Here is a 27330-nt window from a genome sequence, read left to right as displayed (position 1 = left end):
AGTGCAATCCTTCCCAAATCTAAGTGATTTTGTCATGCAGATATTGCACAAAGTCCTCAGCTCTCCCCTGTAAGGGATCGTCCCTTGCTCCCTGATGGAGTAGGGAATGGGTCACCCTAAACAGGGTGGCTGGGCGATTATCTGATGACGCGATAAGAGAGGAAGAGTACTCAGATTTTGACGCTTTTATTGCCACTAGGTAGGTCTTAATATGAAACCTCACCAGTGTCCGGTTGGATTCGGATCGGCTGGCCTTCCAACTGCTCTCTAGGCGTTTTTTCCGGCACTTCATTTCCCTGAGCTCCTCAGAGAACCAGGGAGCCACACGGGATTGGCACCGGGTCAGAGGCCGCAAAGGCACGACACGATCCAAGGCTCTGGCAGCCGCCCTATCCCAGGCGGCTACCAGGTCCTCGGTCGAATCGTGAGCCAGAACCTCAGGAAATGGCCCAAGCTCCCTCTGGAATCCATCAGGATCCATCAGGCGCCTGGGGCGGAACCACCTAATCAGTTCCGCCTCCCTGCGGTGGGGGGGCAACTGTACAGAAGTCCAGTTGGAGGAGCAAATGATCAAACCATGACAAGGATTCGATGACTATATCCCCTATATCTAGATCATTCAGCCACTGACCTGAGACAAAAATAAAGTCCAGAGTGTGTCCCCCCCCCCCGTGTGCGCCAGGCCATGAACTACCTGGGTCAGGTCTATAGCCATCATGGAAGCTATGAACTCCTGAGCCGCTTCCGACATCTCGCCAACAGATGGCAGGTTAAAATCCCCCATGACCATAAGTCTTGGGGTATCCACCACCACCCCGGCTATCACATCGAGCAGCTCGGGCAGGGCTGCTGCTATGTGGCAGAGAGCCAGGTACGCAGTCAGCAGGCCCATCTGAACCCCACGACCCCACTTCACAAGGAGGGACTCACATCCGGCTATCTGAGGAACAGTGGCCTCCCTTGGACTCAGATCTTCTTTAATAATAATCGCCACCCCACCGCCCCTACCCTGAGCCCTCGGCCAATGGAACACGCAGAAACCTGGTGGACACAGTTCAACAAGGGGACCCCCCCTCCTGCCCCAACCAGGTCTCTGTAACATCTGCCAGGTCCGCACCCCCCTCCTATATGAGATTGCAAATGAGGGGGGCTTTATTTACCACGGACCTGGCGTTGCACAACATCAACCGAAAACCCAGGCCCTGAGGATCTGGACTACCCAGGGAACAGGAGGAGCCTTGGGGGCCGGAGCACGCTATCACTTGGAGATAGAGAGTGCACACTCCCCAAACATGATGTGGCCCTAAAGACCCCAAGGAAACTTTCCCCAAAACAAGTACGATGGGCTCAGTACTTTAAATGTTTTGATTTTACTCTAAAATACCTCCCGGGGGGGGAGAAACTTTCTGGTGGATGCGCTATCCAGAAAACCGCAATACAAAAGTGTGAAGTCAGACGTAATCAAACCCATAGTACAAAACAATCAACTAGCCGCTAAAGTAATCACTAGATCCCAGGCAAAACAAGAAACATTGACGGACAATAACACCACCCAAACTTTTAAACAAGCTTTGGCCACCGATGAATGGTTTTTGAACCATAAATCCAGCTGCCTGATGAAAGAAGACTTGGCTTGGGTAGGAGGGAAGTTGTATGTTACAGCCATTAAGGTGCCATGACTCCAAATTAACTGGACATTTTGGGTTTGTGAAAACTTTACACCCAATTAAAAGACAATTTTGGTGGCCATCACTAAAAAAAAGGACATAGAAAGCTATGTAGCTAGCTGCCCCATTTGTGCAGCAGCAAAAAGACGTCAGGGGAAAACCCTAGGTCTATTGCAGAAAGTAACTGAGCCTTCAGCACCATAGGGAGAGATTGCTATGGATTTCATTGTAGAATTGCCAAACAGTGAGGGAAATATTGTTATTTGTGTTGTGACAGACCTGTTTTCAAAACAGGCACATTTTATACCTTGCCAAAAGATCCCAGCTGCTAAAGGTTTAGCCAAATTATTCCTAATACACATTTATCGACTTCATGGAGCTCCACAAAGGATCATCTCTGACAGAGGGGTTCAATTCACCTCCAAATTTTGGAGGGCATTTTTGGACTTACTTGGTACTGGCCAGGGGTTGAGCTCCTCTCACCCCCCATCTACTAATGGAAATTCTGAAATTTTGAACTCGGTGCTAGAACAATATTTAAGATGTTTTACTAATTTTCAAAAGGATAACTGGACTGAACTTTTGCCTTTTGCTGAAGTTGCGTTTAATAATGCTGTACATTCAAGCACTGGTTTTACCCCTTTTAGAGTAGCGACAGGCCAGGATTTCAGTCCCATGCCTGAACTACCCACAGAAGAACCCATCATCCCCTCACTTAGGGAGAAATGGATAATTTGCAAAACACATGGCCAGTAGTTAGATTAGCCTTAAAGGAAGCTAGAGAGGTTTTTAAAATTCAAACTGACAAGAAAAGAATGGAACCAAACCTTTTCATGTTGGAGACAGAGTATACTTATCTACAAAATTCCTGAAATCATTACAACCATCAAAGAAACTAGGGCCAACGTTCATTGGACCCTTTCCCATCACTAGAATCATCAATCCAAGTAGCAGTTGAACTACTCCTTCCAAAGACACTCAGGCAAGACCACCCAGTATTCCATATTAGTTTACTCAAGTGAGAAGGAATCTCATGCCTCAGACCACCTGCATCTACACCACCTGTTCCTATCATGATTGAAGATGAACAACACTTTGAAATCAAGGAAATCCTTGACTCTAGGATTCACAGAGGGAAAATCCAATACTTAGTCACTTGGAAACATTTACCATCAGCACACAACGAATGGGTCACTAAACACCATGTTAGGGCTCCAACCTTACTGAGAAAATTTCACTCCCAATACCCTAACAAACCTTGTTAATATACTATCATGAAATTTTGTTTATATATATATATATTTTTTACAGGTGGACCCTTTCATTTTCTAAGGAGGGTAGCATGTCAGATCCCTAAAAGTGATACTGCCAATCAATTGGGAGAAGGGGGAGACTTGGAGTCGATTTACTAGCATTCCCTGTGTCAATAGATACTTTACAACCTATATCCTGGTGCCAAAGAGCCCTGAGATCCTCTTTACATGGAGAAATGTTTATGATAGCCATGTGGGTTGTTTCACTTTAAAGGATAATGGTGTGAATGCATGTTTGTTCAGGTTCTCAGGGAAACTAGTAAAGAAAACATCTTCACACTTGTGTATTGGCTAATATTTGCATTCTGACTTAAAGGGAGGGGTTTCTACTGCTTTAATCCTACTTGTCTTGCCTAAGGGTATTCAGATCTTGCTTTAACTGGGTTGTTATCACTTCTGCTTAATAAAAGGATCCTTTTGAAGTATCATGTTTCAAGAGTCTTTACTTTCTTAATTTGGAAACAGAGGCAATCATTACAGTTTGCTTCTTAATCTACAGGACACAAAACATTATTTTAAAGAAATTTTTGATAATTTCATAGTTAAAGAGAATTTCACATCTGCATTCCTGTCTTAGAAATGACAAACAAATGTCCAGACTAAAATAGAGAAGCTAGCAAATCATATTTTTGAAAAGGACATGCAATATGAAAGAAAATTGACAACATGGGTAATGGAAATGAGAAATTAATGTGACAAAATACAGGTAAGAACTCATTGCAAAGTTCATTCTCATTTTATATCCTTGGTAGCTAGAAATAATAAATGTTGAGAGGCGTCTGATGTTACCTTTATTATTACTTACATATGCTGAAGTTTTCTTGCTGTAGTATCTGGCAGGGTACAAATTGATTAATAAAGTTCAAGTCTCCTCTGCTTTAAAAATATTTTCATTAAAATGTATTTTGAAAAGCAGCAAGCCAGTAGAAAACAAGATAGCTTTTAAAACCCAAACTAAATTTATTGATTTTTTGAAACAAAAAAAATCTTTTTTTCCGTATAGAATTTACTTCATGATCAAATCTTTTTCCCCCAAGTATTTGTCAGCGTAATGGTACCAGACACACAATGTGCTCTACTGAAATATAAATAAATTTTGTGCTATTGTCAAAAGGATTCCTAAAATTATTCTTATAACATTATTGTTTATTATTATTATTATTATTATTTATTGAATTTTTATACCGCCCTTCTCCCGAAAGACTCAGGGCAGTGCACAACCACGATAAAACCACAGTAAATAAAAGTTAAAATTAATTAAAACAAATTAAATAATCTGGTCGAGAACATAATTAAAAACTAAAATTTCCCAATTAAAATTCAAATTTTTTAGGCCAGCCCAGCTTGCTGCAATAAAAGCGTCTTGAGGGCCTGGCGAAAGGTGCGAAGGTCAGGGATCCTCTGTATCTCCAGAGGCAATTCGTTCCAAAGGGCAGGTGCCCCCATAGAGAAGGATCTCCCCCTGGGGGTCGCCAGTCGACACTGTTTGACCGACGGCACCCTGAGGAGTCCCTTTCTGTGGGAGCGTACTGGTCGATGGGAGGCTATCGGTGGCAGAAGGCGATCTCGTAGGGAAGCCCAGCAATTTTAGACTTACCAGATTTTTAAAGTATTTCTCAGACATTTTCAAGCTTTATAATTGATTGATTTATTACATTGATTGATTGATTGATTGATTGATTACATACTATTAAGTTAGTTTCAATTCTCTCTTCAATAAGAGCCTTGGTAGTACAGGGGTTTAAGGCACCCTGTTATTAAGCTGGTTATTAAGACCAGCTGCCTGCAATTACTGCAGGGTTCAAATCTCGCCAAGGCTCAAGGTTGACTCAGCCTTCCATCCTTTCTAAGGTAGGTAAATTGAGGACCCAATTGTGGGGGCAATAAGCTGACTTTGTATAAATATACAAAAAGGATGAAGGCTATTGCTGAGCACATTGTAAGCCACCCTGAGTCTTCGGAGAAGGGCGGCATATAAATCAAATTAAAAAAAAATAGTTAGTTTCATACTATTAAGTTAGTTCAATAGTTCAATATTGTCTGGACATTATTATCAGCTACAAAGATCAACTTTTTCCTGAGTGATTGTTTCCTAGTCTCCAAGTGGTACATCTATCGTTATTGTAACTGCAGCTGGTTGCTTTTATTTTTCTTTCATCCTTTCTTCCTGGCACTATGTACTTTCTGAAAGAGTTGGATCTTTGCATAATGTCTTTGCACTCAGAATATGATGATTTGAGCCTGGTCATTTCTGTCTTTTGAATGAGAATTCTGAGTGAATTGGTTCTATCATCAATTTGTATGTTTTTTGTGACTATCCATAGTATTCGTAGGAGCCTTCACAAATACTAACGTTCAAAAGCATTAATAATCTTTTTATCCTTTTTCAAATTTGTGCTTCCATAGAGTGTCATAGGAAAAAATACTGCTTGTAATCCATTTTAGATTATTTATCCTTTTCAATTTTTCTTCTTTTTCTTGTTTTTCCCTAAAAATCACCATATTTATTAATATGGAATATTTAGTTATCCATAATTCAACCCATTTATTTGGGAAAAAGACCGACTGAAATAAATTGAATACTTTAGTATTCAATTGAACATTTTAGTAGACCAACAGCATAGGATTGCACATTCCTAACCTTTGTGTTGAACATTATTTTTCCCTTCTTTCTCATCTTTCTGCTTAAAAGAAATGAAAAAAAAAAGAGGCTTCTTAGAAATACAGATATTGTTCCCAATCAAGTCTGCTCACTTTGGGATTTGAGAATGTCTAGATTAGCAAGTCAATGTCATTTAGAACTAGTGATTTTTTAAAACTGAAGAAGGGGGTATGACCTTTAGTACCAATAAAGAATTTGGCATAGTGGAAAGCACATTTTGTTATTATCTAACTGTTCATTTAGCCTCCCACATGCTGTGCTTGCTTACATGGTAATCAAAATTAAAAACAAAAAAAATACTATTACAAAGAAAAGAACATATGGCTGTGAGACCAAAACAGTACAGCGTGACCCACAGCATCTTATCATTAAAAAATGCATCTCCCTTTTGCAGTGACATCACAAACATTTTCAACACCTTTCAGAATGTACACAGATTAATTGGTCTTTGATTTGCCTTACTTCAGTGAAGGATATTTCAGAAGACATACAATCAAATAAATTAAAAAGCAAGAGTCTATTTTTACCAATCCCTAGATTACTTTTGTGTAGCAAAACAGCCAATTAAAAATGTTCACCAGCATTGTTAATATGTTGCAGGAGAGAAGTTTCATTTCTCAATAAAAATCTTATTAAAATAAAGCATGAAGTTTTGGGTTTTTTTTCAAATAAACATAATAGAGGCAGGATAATAAACAGGAAATAAATGCTTTACTTTAATCAGTCTCAACAAGAAACAAATCTGGCTAATGGAAGTGACAAACCTTCACACAACCTTATATGAAGTTGTTTTTGAGACCTTGGATATACAAACAATCAAGTAACTCAAGATATGTGGTTCAGTGTCTGAACCTATTTTTTGAGGTATAGGGGTAAGAATGAACTACAGCAGGTCTGTTCTGTTTACATGTATGTTTTTGAAACCATGTTGTAAATCAGCATATTTTTCCAGTATTACAAAAAGATTAGCAAACCAAATAAAGGCAGACTGGATAACATATTTTTACATGTACAAACTGATGGTCTACTGCTAGGTTTGCATAATTTCTTTAAAATTCAATACTAATAGCAACCCCCTTTTTTTGAGAAAGAGAGAAGTCATTCCCCTTTGGTGGTACTTACTGGATGGACCAAGTGACCACAATATAATATTGCATGATTGCATTACTACTTTAGGAAACATCAAAGAAGATGATTCTAGTCTGCAGAGAACATCTTCATATTGGTATAAGTATGTTTGGCTTTTAAAAAGTTAAATATTGAAAAGATTCCTTGGTCTTTACTTCAGTTTTTAGAAACTAAATGCACAACCACACACTCTTTTATCTCACCTTAGAAGGTTTATTGGTTTGTTTCCTGTAAAGAATTAATGTAAGTGGGACTTTGTTCTCTCTGGAGGAATCTGTTTGGAACAAAATCCACATATTCATTCATACTATAATATGTGACAGAATTCATTTTAAGCTCAGCTTATTGGATGTAGGGAATTATGTCATTTATTTACAGCTATTTTGTATTGACCTTGAATAATCTAGGAATCAGTACCCCTGATTATTGCTTTGTTCATCTCATTCGCTATTGTCACCATTTATGCACAAGGTTGTGCATAAGAAAACTAAAACAATCTAGATCTAGAAGCTAGAATCGTATAAGAATTTTTCCTCATTCTTAGTTGACATTACTTTTTTTTTTCCTGCTCTGTTTGATATAATTTCAAAATATAGATGATTCAAAGACAGAAAAATAAATCAAAGTTGCATTTAATATTATTTTGAATCCAGAAACAAAAATCTACAATTATATGTTTTGTGCAACAATCTTATGATACAATGCTTTTTTTTTATTGGGTTTTAACAATTAAACAATTCTTATTCAACTCTTGTGCATGACTGTGACCATTTACATATCATCACACTAATGTTCTCCTATACTCTATATAATTTTACAAAATCTACTATCTGTTATTTCCCTTTTTTTCTAACTTCAATCTAATTATACCATTTCTCTCATATTACGTAAAAGTCCGAATCCATCAGTCCTTTCAGTTCCAATGTCATTTTATCCATCTCAGTGCAATCTAATGCCTTTCTAATTATTAAATTAGAAGGGTATGTTTGAACTTCTCCAACATTGCGCAAATGCCAATCTTGCCACCGTTGTCATACGTAGAATAATATATGTTGTTGCTTTTTCATATTTCTTTTTAATTATTCCTAGAAAAAACAATTCTGGTGTATATTCTATCTGGAAACCTGCTACTTCCTGTATCCATCTATGTATTTTCACCCAATATTTTTTTTGTTTCGAAGCATAACCACCATGTGTGAAAGAAAGTACCTTGCTTTTGACCACATTTCTAACAATTGGGGTTTAAATTTGGATATATTTTTGCCAGTCTAGAGGGTGCCAAGTACCAATGGTAAAACATTTTATATTGATTTTCTTTATATTTTGCAGATCTGGTTAATTTATAATTTTTGTTCCAAATTATTTTCCAATCCTCTAGTTAATTTTTCATCTGGGCCAATCAATATTTTATCTAATTGTTTTGGTAGAATTTCAATGCCATACTCATGTTTATCTTTTATATATTTTGATTTTAATTGTAGATAAGACCACCAATCTATATTTATTCCCTGTTCTTCCAATTCTTGCCTACATTTTAGATTCCCCTGGTTATCTAAAATTTTGCTGTATTTTACCATTTTACTTAAATTCAGTGTGTTAGGATGGATCATTGCTTCCATCGTCGAAACCCAATTAGGAATTTTCATGTAATGTTTTTTCTTAATTTCATGCCATGTTGCCATTAGAGCTTCTCATATTTTATGTTGAAAAAAATTTGAATGAGATTTGTTTTCTCTGTCTCATAGGAAGGCATGCCATCTTTTTTTAATATCATGTCCTTCCAATGTGAGTATTTTTTTTATTTCTCAAGTTGATCCATTCTTTAATCCAGATTAGGGTTGCTGCCTGATAATAAAGTCACCAGTCTGGGAGCCCTAAGCCACCTCTGCTTCTACTGTCCTGAAGGTCTGATAATTTTATTCTTGCTTTTTTCTTCGCCCATATAAATTTTGTTGTAATTTGATTCAGTTCTAAAAAAAATTTCTTATCTAATTTTATGGGAATGGTTTGGAAAAAATATAACAATTTCAGAAGAATATTCATTTTAATAATTGCAATCCGACCCAGTAAGGATAGATTTATGATATCTATCTTATGATACAATGTTATGATACACATGAAAAAAAGTCAAAATGATAGTTATACTGTCAAATAGTGAACAAATCCAAAATTCAAGAATATTTTTATTCATACATCTTTACCAAATGCAGGCAACTTTAGTGTGCAGTTCAAATAAACAATCAGGTCTGTTTAATCTTCTTTAATATTTATAATTAATAATTTGTTTTCTCTGAGAATTTTTAAAAGTGTACTTGATATGTCTACAGGATATGATATACATAATTTCAATGAAATGGTGAGATTGGAGAGCTTAGACTAGAAGATAATTGACTTCTGCAAACGTTCAGGTTGCAATAAACTGTGTTGGGGTGAATCATCGCCTCCATTTAATTTGCATTAAAGCTTCTCTTACCTTATGATGAAAAAAATATGAATGTGATTTGTTTTCATTATCCCATAGAAAGGGATGATTTGTAAATCATGTTCTTCCAATATGAGTAATCTTTTATTTCTCAACTTGATCCACTCCTTGATCCAAGCTAATATCATCATTTTATACTAGAGTCACCAATCTGGGAGCCCTAAAACACCTCTGCTTCTATTATCCTGAAGGTCTGTTAATTTTATTCTTGCTTTTTTGCCTGCCCATATAAATTTTGTTGTAATTTGATTCAAATCTGTAAAAAAAATCTTATCCAGTTTTATGGGTATGGTTTGAAAGAGATAGAGCAGTTTCGGCAAAATATTCATTTTGATAGTTGCAATTCAGCCTAGTATAGATAATTGTAACATACCCCATCTTTCCAAATCCAATTTTATTTGTTGCACTAGTTTTACATAATTGTCTTCTTTGATCGAAGAACATTTTGCTGTCAACCATATTTCTAAATATTTGATTTTTTTCATGCTCTGTAGTCCTACTTCTTCCTCTAATTGTTTTACTTGTTGTGGCACCATATTTTTAACTATCATTTTTGTTTTTGTCTTATTAATTTTAAGGCCTGATACGTCTCCGAATTTTTCTATCTCCCTTATTAGAATAGGTCCTGTCTCTTTTGGATCCTCGCTAAAAAACACCAGGTCGTCTGCAAACACTTTTAATTTATATTCTTCCTTTCTAATTTTAGTTCCCTTAATTTCTGGATTTGCTCTGATTTTCTTCAATAACAACTCTAAAGTCAGGCTAAAAAGCAGAGGTGATAAAGGGCATCCCTGGCGAACTCCTTTCTTTATTTCAAATGGTCTTGTAATTTCCCCATTTATTATTATATTTGCTTTTTGAGAAGAGTAAACTGTTTCAATCATCTATTCAAATTTTTCTCCAAATTTCATTTCTCTAATTTGTGTTATCATATATTTCCAATTCAATTTATCAAAGGCTTTCTGCACACCCAGAAAGACGAGAGCTACTTGTCTCTCTGGATGGGCCTCATAATACTCTAATATGTTCATAACTGTTCTTGTATTGTCTCTGATTTGTCTCAGTGGGAGAAAACCATTTTGATTGGAGTGGCTAATTTCATTTAATATTTTTTTCATCCTTCCTGCAATGATAGTCATAAAAATCTTGTAATCAGCGTTCAGAAGTGAAATTGGCCTGTAATTTTGAATTTGGTTTGCATCGGTACCTTCTTTCATGATCACTGTAATATATGCCTCTCTCCACGAGACAGGTAATTTTGCTTCCAACGGCACCACATTGTACAGTTTCAAAAGTATCGGTTCTAATATTTCCCCCATATTTTTATAGAATTTTCCTGGCAAACCATCTGGTCCCAGTGTCTTATTGTTTTTTTTTGCGTTGAATCACTTCTTTTAACTCTATCAATGTGATCTCTCTATTTAACATCATTCTCATCTCTTCCCCCAATATGGGCATACCTTCCTCTTTTAAATAATCATTTATTTTTCCCATCTCAACATCCTCTTGATTATACAAATTCTCAAAATATTCTAATGTAATCCTTCTAATTTCTTCCTCTTTTTTATGTAAATTGCCTGCCTCACCCTGTAACTGGTGTATTATCCTACTTTCTTTTTCTTTTTTTAATTTATATGCCAACCACCTCCCTGATTTGTTTGCATTTTCAAATTGGTATTGTTCCGCATATTTGATGTTTTTGACATAATCTGTTTGTTCTATTAAATTTAATTTATGTTTAACTAATATTAACCCTTCCTTAAGTTGTACATTGTCTGGCCTTAATTGAAATGTTTTTTCTAAGTATTCTGCTTTTTTCAATTTCCACTTGTCCTTGTTTCTCATTGACATATTTGCTATTATTATTTCCCTTGTATATTCTTTTATTGTGTTCCATAGGTTCTGCAGTGAGGTATGTTGTTTTTTATTTACATCAGGAAATAGGGTCAATTCTTTCTTTATCTTCTCTAAATATTCATTTTCTTGTAGTATTTATGGGTTCAGAGTCCATCTCTTGGTTTTCCTTTTTTTACCTCTCCAAATTATTCTCAAGGGGTTATGATTGACCCAAATGTTCGGGATTATCTCTACATTTTTGATTTCTTTGATTATTTATCTATTTGCCCATATCATATCAATTCTCAAAAAGGATTCATGCAGGTTAGAGTAAAAAGTATATATTTTTTTTCTTTCGGATTTAATGCTCTCCACACATCTATCTAATTTAATTCTTCAACCATGTCAAAAAAAGTTTTCAGTAATACATTCCTTTTTTCTTTTCTTATTACAAACATAATCATTTTTTATGTCAACTATTCCATTATAATCACCCAGTATATATATATTCTTATAACCTACCTCAATGATCTTTTCATGTGTTTTCTTATAAAATTCTCTTTGTTTTTTATTGGGAGCATATATATTAGCTAATAGCATTTTAATTTCCCCTAGTATCAATTCAATCAATAATACTCTTCCCTAGAGGGTCCTCATAAATTACCTTAGCTTTTATTTCTTTTCTAATATATACCACTACCCCCTCCCCCCTTTTTTTCCCCTGCTAGTGCTGCAAACAAATTTCCCAATTTATTGTATTCTAAATACTTCTGATCTTGCTTTTTAATATGTACTTCCTGGAGACATATAATATCTACATTCTGTTTGGCTAATTTTATGAATATTTTTTTTCTTTTCACTTGGTAGTTTAATCCATTCACATTTATTGATAGTAATTGAGTTTCTTTCTCCATTTTCCTAATTATTTGCCAGTCTCTGATTTCTAGTTGTTCTGGTGGTTCTTTGTATTCTAGTCCTAGTACCCCTTTCTTCATCTCAGTTCCCTTTTATCATCTTTAAACTTTTTTCTGCTTCTTCACCTCTGGATTCTTGCCTCTGTTCTTCTAAGATAGCGACCTCTATTTTCTCTCTGCTGCTTGAATCCTCCTCCTTTATGACCAATTCCCTCCTATATGATCAACTCCTCCTATATGACCAATTCCCATCAATATAGGTCTTGGGCTTTGTCTAAATCATCCACTTTGATTCTTTTGCCCTGCCAAGTTATCGACATTCCCTCTGGAGTGATCCACCTAAATAGTATTTTCCTTCTATTTAATAGAGATGCTAAAAATCGATAGTCCTTCCTTTGTTCCCGAATCCATTTGGGAACCTGTTTCAATATTATAATCTCCTTTCCATGATAGAACATAGGTTCATCTCTTGTAATTCTGTATATGATATCACAGATCCTTTTACGTGAAAATCTGATATGTACCTCTCCAGGCAGGTGGTGGCGCCTCGCATAATTGGTTTGGACTCTGTACACTTTGTCTGAGTGGTGAAATGTAAAATTTGTTAATACCGGTTCTTTGGGCATGGCTTGGTGGCAGGTAGTTGAAGAGGTGGTAAAAAAATGCTTTTAAAAGCCTCTGACGATCAGGCAATTCAGCTGGGCCGCGCGATCATCAGAGGTTTTTTTTTTACTTTTAAAAGCATTTTTTTCAGCCAAAGAGGTTGTAGAAAAAATGCTTTTAAAAGCCTCTGACGATCCCAGCTGAGCTGTGCGATCATCAGAGGCTTTTTTTTTTACTTTTAAAAGCATTTTTTCGGCTGAAGAGGTTGTAGAAAAAATGCTTTAAAAAAAAGCCTCTGATGATTTGTGCGGCTCAGCTAGGCATGGGGGGGTGCAGGGATTTTTGCTACCGGTTCTCCGAATCACCCGCCGCCATCACTACCAGATTGGGTGATCCGGTCCAAACCGGGAGCATTTCACTCCTGCTTTGTCCAGCTTGTTTATAATCTCTCTCTTATCTCTCTGAAGAGCTTCTGTGATCAGTCCCACCATTACCTCTCCTAAATCCTCTTCTTTTGTATCCTGGACATTTTGGAACCTCAAGTAAAAAGAGGCTCAGTCCATTTCAAGATGTATCAGCGAGGTTTCCAGATCTTTATTTACCGCCATCAATCTTTGGTCTATCTGTTCTACTTTTTTTTCAATTTGTTCAGTTTTCACTTGTACCGACTTGACTTTTTATTCGTTTCTTTGTATCGCCTCTTGAATTGAATCCATTTTATTGTCCAAAGTTTGTATATCAATTTTCAGATCCCCATGGTTTTTTATCATTGTCTCTTGAAGTTTTACCATGGTTTCCTGTGTTATTACCTGGGTGGACTGCATTAACTAGGTGGTCAAACTAGAATTCAATTTTTCTATAGGCAGTATCGCTTCTGTCGTTCTTTGGGTTGACAGAGAAGCTATCGCCACTGTCGGGTTTGATGCCACCTTTTTCTCTGGTCTCAATGTTGTGGTGGTGATACTAGTCATTTCTTTTAAGATTCTACTTTGTTCTCCCAAAATTTTATGAATTTTTTCCCAAATTACCATCCACTGCTTTTATCACTGGTAATAATTTGTGTTTCTTTCTTTTATCTAAATTTAGTTCAATTACCTATACATTACTTATGATTTTATAATTATTTTAAGTTCTAATTTTCTATTTCCATTATCCTTAATTGCTTACTCAAAAGAGAAAAACTTGTAGCTATACATCAATATACAGACCTATAATATAATACAGTATGGTTAGAAATCACTCAATATAATTCCTCTATATTCCCCTATATTCAATCAAGTAAGATAATTTAATTAATTAAATTGGATTAAATTAAATTAACTATAGTAAATATCTCTGATTTAATACGTATTCATTGTAAATGTTTCAATATTAAATATAATGTTCCCAGAATAATCTAGCTAGTCAAAAGAATCTATTAATATCAGTCTACATATTTATGAATACAATCTTACTACAAAAGTGATCCCCTAAAGACACTATTCAAAAAATCTTGTTACTAAAATATTAATTACCATATATAATATAACAATCTACTTATTATTCCATCAAAAGCAGAGTCGCTATTGTAACTTTTTGGATTTTCAAATTTTTACAATGCTCTTAATATTCATGTCTTCTTTCCAACACCCTCTCTGTCCTCTTTTCAGCTTAGTCACTCAGTATTATGTTCAAGTCTCTCTGTCACTTTAGCTCCTCTTTCTTCTCCTCGCCACTCAGTCACTGTCTTTCTCTGAGGTCTTTCCTTCTGCTTTCAGAATCCGATGTAACCTTATCTCTCTGCTTTCACTTTCAGACACCAATCTCCCCAAATTATTCCTTCAAAGCTCCATCTTGTCTTTCTCTCCTCGCCAAGATTTCTTCTTGTCTCTTGCACTCTTCCTTTTCACTCATTCACCTCCTTTTTAAATCCTCTCCTTTGAGCCTCCAGTAATCTTGTCAGTCATCAAAATGTGGATTCCTTTTTTTTTCTTCTTCCCCTTCCTCCATTATCATACACCCTCCCACTCTCACTTCTCCATTTATAGTCTTATAATGATCTTTCTTTCTTTTTAAACCCCCTCTCTCAGCAATTGTTTTTAATGAGTCACAGCTCGACCCTTTTAATCGCTGCTAGGTTTCTATCGGAGCGTCTTTCCAGTTTACCAAATATTTTAAAGTTACTCACTTTGAGAGTTCTGATTGCTACAGATAAGGGAGTTCCTCACAAGTAAGAATGGTCACAGTCTGCTAGTAATATAAATAAATAAATAAATAAATAATTTTATTTCTATACCGCCCTTCTCCCGAAGGACTCAGGGCGGTGTACAGCCAATTTAAAAACACAACACACAACAGTAATTAAAAATTAAAATAATTACATAGATTTGGCCGATTTAAAACCCCAAACATTTAAAATACCCCAATTAAAATTATTAAGTTGATAGCCCTGCCTGGCGGAACAACAGGGTCTTCAGTGCGCAACGAAACACTCGGAGGTCGGAGATCTTGCGTATTTCCGGGGGCAGTTCATTCCACAGGGCTGGGGCTCCCACAGAAAAGGCCCTCCCCCTGGGTGTCGCCAGCCGACATAACTTGGCTGATGGCACCCTGAGGAGACCCTCTCTGTGGGAGCGGACTGGTCGGTGGGAGGCTATTGGTGGCAGAAGACGGTCTCGAAGGTACCCGGGTCCTATGCCATGGAGCGCTTTAAAGGTGGTAACTAACACCTTGAATCGCACCCGGAAGACCACTGGGAGCCAGTGCAGCTCGCGCAGGAGGGGTGTCACGCGGGCACAACGAGTTGCGCCCATAACCACCCGCGCGGCCGCATTCTGGACCAGTTGGAGCCTCCGAGTGCTTTTCAAGGGGAGCCCCATGTAGAGAGCATTACAATAGTCCAGCCGGGAGGTGACAAGGGCATGAGTGACCGTGCGCAAGGCGTCCCGGTCCAGAAAGGGCTGCAACTGGCGGATCAGGCGAACCTGATAAAAGGCCCCCCTGGCCACGGCCGTCATATGCTCTTCTAAAGACAGCCGTGCGTCCAGGAGGACACCCAGATTGCGAGCCCTCTCTGTGGGGGGCAAAGATTCACCCCCAATAGTCAGCGATGGCACCTGCTGACTATATCGGGACGCCGGCAGCCACAGCCACTCAGTCTTGGACGGGTTGAGTCTGAGCCTGTTCCTCCCCATCCAGACCCGCACGGCCTCCAGGCAGCGAGACATCACATCAAGGGCATCGTTGGGGTGGTCTGGGGTGGAGATGTACAGCTGAGTATCATCAGCGTACAGATGACACTTCACCCCAAAACCATGGATGATCTCACCCAGTGGCTTCACATAAATGTTGAACAGAAGGGGCGAGAGGACCGACCCTTGTGGCACTCCCCATGCGAGATGCCTCGAGGTCGACCTCTGCCCCCCTGCCAACACGAACTGCGAGCGGTCGGAGAGGAAGGAGGAGAACCACCGCAGAACGGTGCCCCCTATTCCTAACCCTCTTAACCGCCGCAGCATGATACCATGGTCGATGGTATCAAAAGCCGCTGAGAGATCTAATAGGACTAGGACAGAGGAGCAACCCCTGTCCCGAGCCCTCCAGAGATCATCCACCAACGCGACCAATGCCGTTTCTGTGCTGTGCCCCTGCCTGAAGCCCGACTGGCACGGGTCTAGATAGATATCTTCTCTTCCAATCCTTTTGTGAGCTGTCATGGCCTCGAGTCCACCATGTCAAAATGAGATGACAGGACACATTTGTGCCAGGTTAAAGAGGGTGTCAGGTTTCGGTGTCGTCTCAAATAAATTGCATTTCCAAACAAATAGTCTTTGATGAAATCTTTCATTTATTAAGCACCACAATCTGTCCCTGACTCGTCGTAGCCAACACTGACTTCCTGACCCCAAACCTTCCCTTTCCGTTCCCCAATTCTCTGTTGCTGCTCTGTTGAAAGAAGCTCAAAAGGTCTATGTGAATAGGGACGAGGCCAAGACTAGAAGAGAAAAAGAAAGAAAGAAAAGTCAAATGATGGTGTCTGGGTTGCAACAGACAGGAGAGGGAAAGGAGTTAGTTGGAAGAGGAAAAGGTTTTGTGAAACTTTGGTTGCAATGTGGCGACAGTGTCCTGGAATTGGGAGAGGATTACTCCAGTGGAAAAAAGCCTAGTGTTGGTGGATTGGAAAGCAAAAAGTGCTTTGTGTGTGTAAAGGAGAGGCATTTTGCTAGAACTTGTCCTGAGAAGAGGATGATTAGTGGGTCCAGAAGAGGAAGATCATGTGTGTCTAATAGATACGGGTGCGACTGGAACCTCTATTTGTAAATTGCCTAGAGGAGTGCATCCCATAGGTGTAATTATTAAGATAAGGGGTGTCAAGGGTATACCTTTTTTGATGTGCCATTGGTGAAGAATGTGCAATTGAGTTGTGGAAAGTGTATTATACGTTTGGATGTGATATTTGTTCCAGAAGTAGGTATTAATCTGCTTGGGAGGGATGCATTGTCTCTTCTGGGATGTGAGCTTGGTATACAGATCTTTATTGTTCTTGGATGAGGCAGAAAACTCTGTAGGAATGTGGTAAGGAAGGGTTATTGTTCTTCCTACCTGAGGTTGAACGCGAATATTTTGTCTTTGATTAATGTGATGTGATGGTGATATGTGTGTGCCGGCTAATTAAGTGACCTTCTTGGCTTAAGCTTGGAGCTGTGGAAAACAGGTGCGGTTAGGGCCTGAAATCAAGTTTTTGATTAAAAACCACATCCTGAAGTTTTCCACTGCTTGAGGAATAGGCTACAAGATGTCAAGGATGAAAATGAAATGGGTATCTGAAGGGATGGAACCTTCCCAGGTTTTATTCCAGGTTTGCAAATGTTGTTAAATGGTATATATGTGTAATGAGAGTTGTTTAGGCAATAGAGCTCATTGTCTTGTAAAAAAAATAATACTGAGAATGATAATAAAGCTCCCTGAAGTATTTATGCTGACTAATTGGCAGGGAGAAGGCATGTGTGTGTTGGAATACACTAAAAGGTCTGATTGCAGAATAAATATGAGTGTGTGTGGTAAGCCCTTAAACGGGGGTGGTAAGGTGATCCTGATATTTGTGAATGCCTGTGCGTTGAACCCCTGAGAAATCTCCCTTTGTATATTGAAATAGTGAGTGGCAAGAGTTTGTTGTTGTAGTTGTTGTTATGTTGTAATAGCAAGTGTTTGAATGAGCAAGTGAGAGATGAGAGAGATCCTATGAAGAAGTAGGATTAGGAAGAGGTATTTACGATGTTAAATGGAGACAGGAGTAGTATTTTTCCTCCCTATATTTCCCCTGTTTCTTTTTGTTCTGAACAAGAGAAGTAGGAAAAGGGGGGGGAAGGTGCGGTTTGTTTTCCCTTTTACACATTTTTTTTCCTTTGCTGAGTTTGTCTGAGAAAAGGGAGGGGCGGATGGGTGATTTGATACTGCATTGTTTCTGACTGCATTGGCAACTATGCAGATGTATTTCCTGTCCTGCTCTGAGTTTTGGTTTTATTTTTGTTTGTGAAATGTTTGAGGTGTTTAAATAAATCTATATAATAGAGAAGTGACATTGAAAGTTTGAAACAATTATTTTTGGGAGTAGAGAACCGGAGTACCTCTATTAGGTGATTTTCTTTTGCTTTTTGAAGTTTTTTTTATTACCCTCTTTTATGTTTTTATGTCTATGCATTTTGAATGGTTTTGAATGCTGAGAAGGAGATTTCTAGATACTGGATACTGGATAGTCTGGGGAATAGTTGACTATGTTATTTTAGCTTAGTGTTGTCTAGATAAGGGATGTTCCCTTGAGGGAAGAATTACTGGTAGAAGGTAAAGATGGATTTTTGGTCTGGTTAGCTAGGAAGTTACTTGTAAGTTAGTCTGTATAGACTTGTGGTTTAGACTTGTGAATTTAGATTAAGCTTGCATTTCTTTGAAGCTTGTGGAAATAGTTTAGCTAATTTGTGATAGAGGTGTGGTGTGATTCCTCTGGAGTGGGGAGAGTTGAGTATTTGTTGAGACTTTATTGATTTATTGATAGTTAATTTCAAATTAAGTTGTTTGGAAGAAAGGTTGAAGAGTTGAAGAAAATAATAATATAGTGTTGCTCCAGTGTTATGTTTGCCTGGTTTAAGGTAAAAATTTCCACTTGTCTGTAGTAGTGGAAGATGGTATAGCCAAAGGAGTGTTGGTTCGCATGTGGACTGGGAACTAAAAGGTGGTGCATAAATGCTAGGTTTTTAAAATTGTCTCAAGAGAGTTTGGTTCTCTTGACCAATAGGAATTTAAATTTAGTTGAATTCCTGTCAGGAGAGAGAGATGGGACGATGTGGAACGAAATTGTGTGGTTATGAATAAATGAATTGAGAATGGGATGAGACTGAATGGTTATGCAGTTGTGAATGGAGACACTATTGAGATATTGGAAGCTGGAAAGTTACCGTTTGAATGATCAGTGCAGACATGTGAGGTTTTTGCTTTATTGTAAGCATTGCACATATTAACTAATGAGGTAGGGAATATTCATGCTGATTTAAAGTATGCTTATGGTATCTTACATACTTTTGGGATAATCTGGATTGAAAGGGGGTTGATATTTAGTAAAAGGAATTGCGATAGGTGGAACTTATCACAGCTGTTTTAAAGGCAGCTGAGGATCCTTCTAAACTTGATATTATACAAATAGGGGATGAAGGGGTATGTAAGTGAATGGGAAATGGATTACTAAGAATGGAGTGCAAGTTTTGAATAAAGCTGTGATTTGGAATGTGATTGAACGAGTGCATGAGGGAACCATTGGGGAACGCAAGCACTTATTGATTTTATTAAATGTATATGCATATATGTGTCTAGGGGTATGTATACAATAGTTATACAAATGGTACGGAAATGAATACATTGTGTATGTAAAAAAAAAACATGTAGAGATTTGACCATTTGACCTTTTCAATGAATCTAAGTAGATTACATTGAAATGCCGGTGGTGTGACCATTGATATATGTAATAATAATAGTGGATTATTTTACTGGATGGTTTGAAGCCTTTCTTTGTGTAAAGACAGGTGTTCAGAAGATTGTTAAATCATATTGGAGCAAATAATACCCAAATATGCATTGGTTGATCTTATTGATAGTGATAGGGGTATACATTTCATTGTCCAGATGATGAAGGTTATGGAACAATTAGGAATTGATTGGCAACTACATTTATTGTTCACGCCAAGTTCTACAGGGCGTTGTGAATGTGCTAATCAGATAAGTAAATCTATGTTATAAAAATTAATGTTAGAGCTTCAACTACCTTGGACGAAGTGTTTGCCTTTAGCTCTATTAAAAATAGGAACTAGTCCTAGGAAAGATCTGGGGATATCTACATATGAAATGATGTTTGGATTGCCATATGCGGGGAAAGTTGAGATGCCTAGGATAGAATTGAAGGATGTTTTTTTCTGAAAATATATACAGGGACTGTCCCAGTGTTTTTCTCATTTAAGGTAAAAAGAACAGAATCCACCTCTTGATTTCCAAGCACATGAATACAAAAGCGGAGACTGGGTCCGGTAAAAGCCATTACTGAGAAGAAGTTGCAGCCGGTGTGGGAAGGACCATTCCAAGTTCTGCTAACTACAGAGTCGGTTGTAAGGACTAAGAAACAAGGTTGGGTATGCTATTCCAGAGTCGAGAGACTAGTGGCTTTGCCTTATGGAAGGACAGTTGCTACGGAACCTGCAAACCCTCTTAAACTGACTTTTTGATGATAAACCTTAGACGATTGGGGACCAATGGATGGAAGAATAGATTTGTATTTGGCTAGGAGTGGTAATAATTCTTGTTGTGTTTTTGATTGTATTGAGGAAAGATATTATTGATTGGTGTAAATCTATGTTTTGGTATCCAGTGGATGTAAGTTCTCCTTGATTGATTGACGAATTAGAGGTAAGATAATAATCTTTTATCTCTTTGGACAATACGTTGGGGGAGCTAGTTCACTAGGAATAATGAGTTCTTTTGTGGTAGCGTTTGTTATTCTACAGGTGCGGATAAGAATGGGGATTTTGGCTGTGTTGCCTAATTACCCTATAACATGGTAGCAGCTATGTTTCCATACTGAATTCGAGCACCGTTATTCTCTTATAGAAACACCACTAACCCTAATAGACACCACTGAGGAAGCTGAGATATGTATTAAGTCATCTTCTGGAGATGGTGTGTGCCAAATGCAACCGTACATATGAGATAGTTCCTCAATACATTGACCTTACAAATAGAATGGAATTTTTATATAAGCAATGCACTGAGCTATTTGGTAATTATACACCTTCATACAAGAAGTTTCGGATTTTGGAGGAAGGGTTACATTTTCCATGTCTAAGGATACAAGCTCCCTCCAAGTTAATGTTTTTATGTGGTAACATGGCATTGGCCAAATTACCTATTGTATGGAGAGGAGTTTATATACTATTACAGGATATTCATAATTTACAGGAATAAACTGATAAAGAGGAGAATTGGGGATTGTGAGAAATATAAGAATTATTCCTGTAAAAGCATAACCTGAGTTACGCCATTTTAAAATCATGTTAAGGCTTTATTTTACCTTGTATAACCTGATTATATAATTTAGCTGACATTTAAGAACATGAGAAAGGAAGTGTGTAATTCCTGTGTTTTTGAGAGGATGTTTATCTTGCAGGAAATATGCTCTTGGGTTAACTTGCCCTCATTAATTAAAGGAAGTACGCAATTGATGTTTTTGAGGGGTATTTCTGTTGGGAATTGGGGAATTTCCAGGGTGGATCATGTACTACATATGTTATATGAGATGTTATATAAGATGTTATGTAAGATTTGAAACTGATTCCCAAGGGATTCTGGCGTGTATTCTGATGTTCCTGAAGACTATAAAAACTCATGTAATCTGTTGTTTTTTGTCTTTCCTCTACTCCAGAGAGAAGGGCCCTTTGCAAAGTAACTCTGTCCCAGGATTATTTTAGTCTCTGTCTCTTTAAAACGGTAATGGGGTTTTCCTGTTGTCGATCACAGTTGTTTTGTTTTGTTGATTTTTAAAACAAATGATACTAAGTTTTCACATTAAAAATTGCAGACCTACTTATTAAAAATTCAGAAAGTAAAAGCTTCTTAGCTGCTTTTAAACATAGCAGCCAAGCAGTACTTATATGTGTAATTAAGTTTGTACTTAAATACATTTGAGGAGAGACTTTTCAATGGTGGGCCATAGGCTTCACTCCTGGTCAGGACATCTTATAGTTTTATTCTTTATTGCTTTCTAAAATGTAATTATAGATGAATGGACAGATTCAAGAACTGATGTTGAGTAATTTGAACTTATTTTTGGAGTCCATTCAGATACATTTCTTCATATAGAATTTAATATAAATACTAGCACTATAGATTAGTCAGGGACAATGGCTAGTCACTTAATTAGAAACCACATTGCAGATTGCAAAAAGTTGATAATAATTTCTTTACATTAATGCCAACAGCATTTCTAACAACAATTTTGGATTCAAGAACATTGCTATACAGGCCTGACTCTTTATATGTGTTTTTTTTTAATAAGAAAGAAAGAATTAATTAATCACTTTCTTTTCATAAATAGAGGAATTTTGGAAAAAGTCCTAGCATCTTCAATGGAATATTCCAGAAAGCAGGTGATTCCACTTGAGATTCTAGAGCAGAGGTGTCCAACCTTGACAACTGTAAGAGTTGGGCACTTTAACTCCCAGAGTTGGGGGCTGGCTAGGGAATTCTGAGAATTAAAGTCCACAAGGCATAAAGTTGGCACAATTGGACACTCTTGCTCTAGAGCAGGGCTGTCAAACTGGTGGCCCATGGGCTGGATGCATCACATGCTGGCCACGCCCATGCACGGTTTAGCAAAGGGAGAAAAAGTCCTGATATGTCACATGATGTTGCCATGATGACATGAGTTTCACACCACTGCTCTAGAGAATAGAGGCTTCACAGATTTCATTCAGAACATGAGACAAATGCTTCCTAATCCAGAATTAGTTAAAGCAAATTCCCATATAAAACATGCTGAGAACATTACTGCAGTAGCAGAACTTTTGTTTTGTTTACATTGAGTCTTGATTTAGCCATTGTCACTAGACAATCCCAATGTTTCTTTAAATGTTTTTATCCATACAACAAATACAATGATACACTTTAAAAAATTCTCAATAACAAAAGAGGCAATCCAAATTCTTGCAACATTTTTTTTCCTTTAAGGAGCAGTCTTTTACTTGTCATTAAATTTAATGCAAATTTCTAACCAAGTTGGAATCTTCATGAAGCTATATTAGAGATGTTTGAAAGATTCTACCTTTTAACACTAGGTCACATTCATGTTTCCAGCAGATGGCAGTGATTGTGATAGAAGGGATCAGAACCAGCTGCTTCAGAGACTCCAGTTCTTTTATACAGAAGGAATGTTGTGAGCAGAAAGCTAACCAGCCAAGGTGTTTTTTTTTCCCCTTTTAACTTGTTCATTGTACTTGCACATGCATGCATGTTTCTGTTTTAACTCTATATGTAAAAATTCAATTTAACTTTGGATATACACAGTGGTGGGATTCTGCCGGTTCTAGGGGTTCAGCTGAACCCTTTATTAAATTGCTGGCTTGCCCCGCCCCTTGCCCCGCCCCTCCGCACTATTTATTGCCAATAAATGGGATGAGCGAGCCAGCAATTTAACAAATGGTTCGGTGTTTTTTTTGTAATTTATTGGCCCCGCAGCACACCGAACCGTTTTTTAAATTGCTGGCTCGCCTGCCCCTCACCCTGCCTCACCACTATTTATTGGCCAGGCAGCACACCGAACCGTTTGTTAAATTGCTGGCTCACCCGCCCCTCACCCTGCCCTGCCTCCCACCTGTGCGGTGCCAGCCTACCCTAGCCAGGGGTAGGCAATTGTGGCTCTTTTACAACCTGTGGACTTCAACTTCCAGAATTCCTGAGACAGCTTGGCCACAGGTTGTAAAAGAGCCACAATTACCCACCCTTTCCCTAGCCTGAGTTCTGCTGCCTGGGATCCACGTGGGCTGCCACGTGGTTCCCCACCAGTGCCAGATGGGCTCCAGTGGCTGCAGCGGCGACGGTGGCGATGGCGTCCAGGCAGATCCAACAGGTGAGAGTGCAGGAGGCGCCGCGCAGCGCAGGCGCGTCTTTGCAAAGCGGCCTCATGACCGGCACCTCCTTTCCCCAGCCGGGACTGCTGCACCTACGCCTCCAGGGAACCGGCGGAGGGAGTGGGGAGGGTGGGCTTGGGGGGGTGTCCTATCCAGCTGGGCTTTTGCAAAACAGGTGTGAGTTGGAGATTCTGATGCTCGGCGCGCGTTTTGTGTGGCTCACGGGGAGAGGGGGGTGGGCGGGAATCTGAGTCTGTGGATTGGCTTGTTTGGGATGAGGGGCCAGGATCTCCGATGACTGGGACTTCTAGAGGATGCTCCTGGCTTTGCAGTGGAGGGATCTTTAAACCTGCCTTATCTGCATTCCTTTTCTTTGCAAAGATCCCCCCCCTCCCAAAAAAAGGATGGGTTGCCCAAACGTTTGTGCTGCTGGCTTCCCTGCCTGTCTTGGCTCTGTCAGGGTTGGGTCTCTCTCGCCTGGGGAGAGGGTCTCTTAGATATGTATGTGTGTGTTGTGTTAGGCTAGGTAGGGAGGTGTGATTCACACATGATTGTTAACTTAAGTGAATCTGGCTCCCGCCCCCCCATTGACTTTGCTTGTTGGAATGGTTTCCCCCCCCCACCTCTCATCGCCATTTCAGCCCTTCTGCCCTGCCTTAACCTTAAACTGAGCTGCGTTTCCTCCAAAATCCAGTCTGTTTCCTCGCTGGGAGAGACTTTCCTGCCCCTGCCACTCAATTTTCAGGAGTTGTTTGTTTAGAGACAGGAAACCTTCCAAGGTTTCTGGTGGGGGGAGGTTTAAGCTGTGGAATATCTCACTGCCACACATGTGTGTCCCCCCCTCGCCCTTTTTTGCCTTGAAAAGGCAGAAGCTTGAAGAGGTTGCAGAAAAAAAATGTTCTTCGAAGCTTCTGAGGATCAGGAAACTCATCTTAGATTGTCAGAGGTTTTTAAAGGGATTTTTTGAAGGGGTTGTAGGAAAAAAAATTGCCTTAAAAGCTTCTGGCGATCCCAGCAGATTTGTGTGATCGTCAGAAGCTTCTAAAAGCCTGTTTTCCTGCAACCTCCTCAGCCGAGGAGGTTGTAGGAAAAAAAATCCCTTTAAAAGCTTCTGGCGATCCCAGCAGATTTGCCTGATTGTCAGAAGCTTCTAAAAGCATTGTTTCCTGCAACCTCTTAAGGTTGTAGAAAAAATGCTTTTAAAAGTAAAAGTTAAAAAAAAATTGGCCATGCCCACCCAGTCACATTACCCACAGAACCGGTAGTAAATGGACTACTCAGAGGGCTGAAAAAGTTATTTTTGACTGGTCCTCGCACTTTTGACCAGTCCTTGAACTTACGATTGTCCTCACATTTTATGTTTTGCGCCCTATCTTGTCACCATGGTGCAGAGAAGTAGTGGTGAAATGACTGACACGGTTGTTAAGAATGCACAATGGGCATAAATGTGAGGATGGTCATAAGTGTGAGGACCAGTCAAAAGTTCGAGGACCAGTCAGAAATGACTTTGTTCAGCCCTCTGAGTAGTCCCTATGCACATAGCCACGCCCACCCGGTCACATGACCAGCTAGCCATGCCTACACAGTTACATGACCAGCTAGCCATGCCCACCCAGTCACATGATCACCAAGCCACACCCCCAACTAAGCCACACCCACAGATCCTGTTGTTAAAAAAATTGAATCCCACCACTGGATATACATAATGTGTTTGTGTCTGGGATGTATCTATGTGTATCCAAAAAGACTCTTCTCCACCCTACTTAATAAAAAAGTGATAGACAGTTGTTTCCTAGAATAGAAAAATGAGAGTACATAAAGCATGGGGAATGTCCAATTAGAAGATATCTTAAGCATCATGCCAGAATATATTAAAATATAAATGTAATAAATTCATTATGTAGAACATATTTGAAAGTCAGTGAACCTTATGAAATTCTGGGTTACAGCCATTGAGATATGTGGTAGAGAGGAAGGTTTCATGTTTTCCAACCAACTATATAGTATCTAGAGTATACATTGTGTATGTGTTTGTGTTTGTGTGTGTGTGTGTGTGTGTGTGTGTGTGTGTGTGTGTGTGTGTGTGTGCGCGCGTGTAGTTCTACATAGTGATATAGAGGGCGTTGGAAAGAGGTATTGGTTCCCTTGTTAACATGGGACGTAATAAGATCTTTTTTTTTCTTTTGGTTTTGTTCTATACCACAAAGGTAATTGAGACACTATACTGAACTTTATGAAGTATCCATCAAGTATATAATTTACTCTGAAAGTCTTTTGTGTGGAAGGTTGCATAAAAAATTGTCAAAGCAATTATTTCCCTATTTGTTATCTCTTTAGTGTAAGTGATCCAGTAAGCAAATATGGAGTAGTTTCCCAAGTTTCATAAAATTCAATCAGATATGCTTTCCAAATGCAGAATTAAACAAACTCAATAGAGTTAATGACTTTAAGAGGACTTTTCCATGAGTCCTCCAACAAGGCATTCACAAATTGATTGTACGTATTACACAGCACTTCAGAATCTCTGGACACTAATTCTTCCATGTTCTCTGAGGTTGGTGGTTTTCTTGCAGACATTTTATTACCAAATTAGGAAATACACATCATCAGTGCATACAGTGCAAGGACCACACAATTCAACCCTGAGTTACAAATATTCTCTTCTACTGGCACTAATTCTTCCTATTGCTCGGGCTCAAGAAGCAGAGCCTTATATTGGACCTACATATATTACAGATGGGAGGTAAATTGAACTCCTCTATCCAAAATTACACATTCTGGAGCTCTATGTAACCTGTATACATGTTGGACAAACATTTTTGCAAGTGTTTTTGCAGAAGGGATCTTGGGACATGGGATGAAATGCACTTATTTAGAAAACAAATCAGTAACCACCCAAATAACTGTGTTTCCCCCATTTTCAGGTAATTCTACAATAAAATCCATGGAAATTTCCTTCCATGGGGCACCCGATCTGGCAACACTCTGAAGCAGTCCAGGTGGCTTTCCAGGAGGTCTCTTGGCTGAAGCACACACGGGACAGCTGGCCACATATGCCTCTATGTCCTTCTTGAGTACAGGCCACCAGAACTGCCACTTAACTAGATGTAATGTTTTCACAAACCCAAAATGCCCGGCAACTTTGGCATCATGGGCGTGCTGTAAAACTGTCGCTCTCAGACAGGTGGGAACATACAGCTTGGCTCCCACCCAAGCAAGTCCTTGATGATCCCCTTGATGTATGTCCCGGTGCCTGGAGGCCATGCGGATATGGATGGGGAGAAACAAGCTCAGATTCAACCCTTCCAAGACCGAGTGGCTGTGGTTTCTGGCATCCCGGTATAGCCAGCTGGCTCCATCGCTGACTATTGGGGGTGAGATCTTGGCCCCCTCAGAGTGGGCTCACAATTTGGGTGTCCTCCTGGATGCACGGCTGTCTTTAGAAGATCATATGATGGCTGTGGCCAGGGGGGCTTTTTATCAGCTTCGCCTGATCTACCAGTTGCGTCCCTTTCTGGACCGGGATGCCATGCCCTCGTCACTTCCCGTCTGGACTACTGTAATGCTCTCTACATTTATTATTT

At 38.9% G+C, this 27330-nt stretch overlaps 1 long non-coding RNA gene across 1 annotated transcript; it reads left to right on the top strand.

Moving 5' to 3' along the window:
- The first annotated feature begins 3488 nt into the window (after positions 1–3488).
- On the top strand, positions 3489–27020 carry LOC148113444 (uncharacterized). The gene is made up of 4 exons (XR_015734497.1): positions 3489–3686; positions 21544–21608; positions 22974–23077; positions 26671–27020. It is a non-coding gene; the product is annotated as an uncharacterized LOC148113444 (long non-coding RNA).
- Positions 27021–27330: the final 310 nt, after the last annotated feature.

Source organism: Pantherophis guttatus, chromosome 5 (assembly GCF_059756535.1).
Source record: "Pantherophis guttatus breed Tessera chromosome 5, ASM5975653v1, whole genome shotgun sequence".
Classification (NCBI taxonomy): Eukaryota; Metazoa; Chordata; class Lepidosauria; order Squamata; family Colubridae; genus Pantherophis; species Pantherophis guttatus.
Note: the sequence above shows the minus strand (reverse complement) of the source record. Positions and strands in the feature narration are given on the sequence as shown.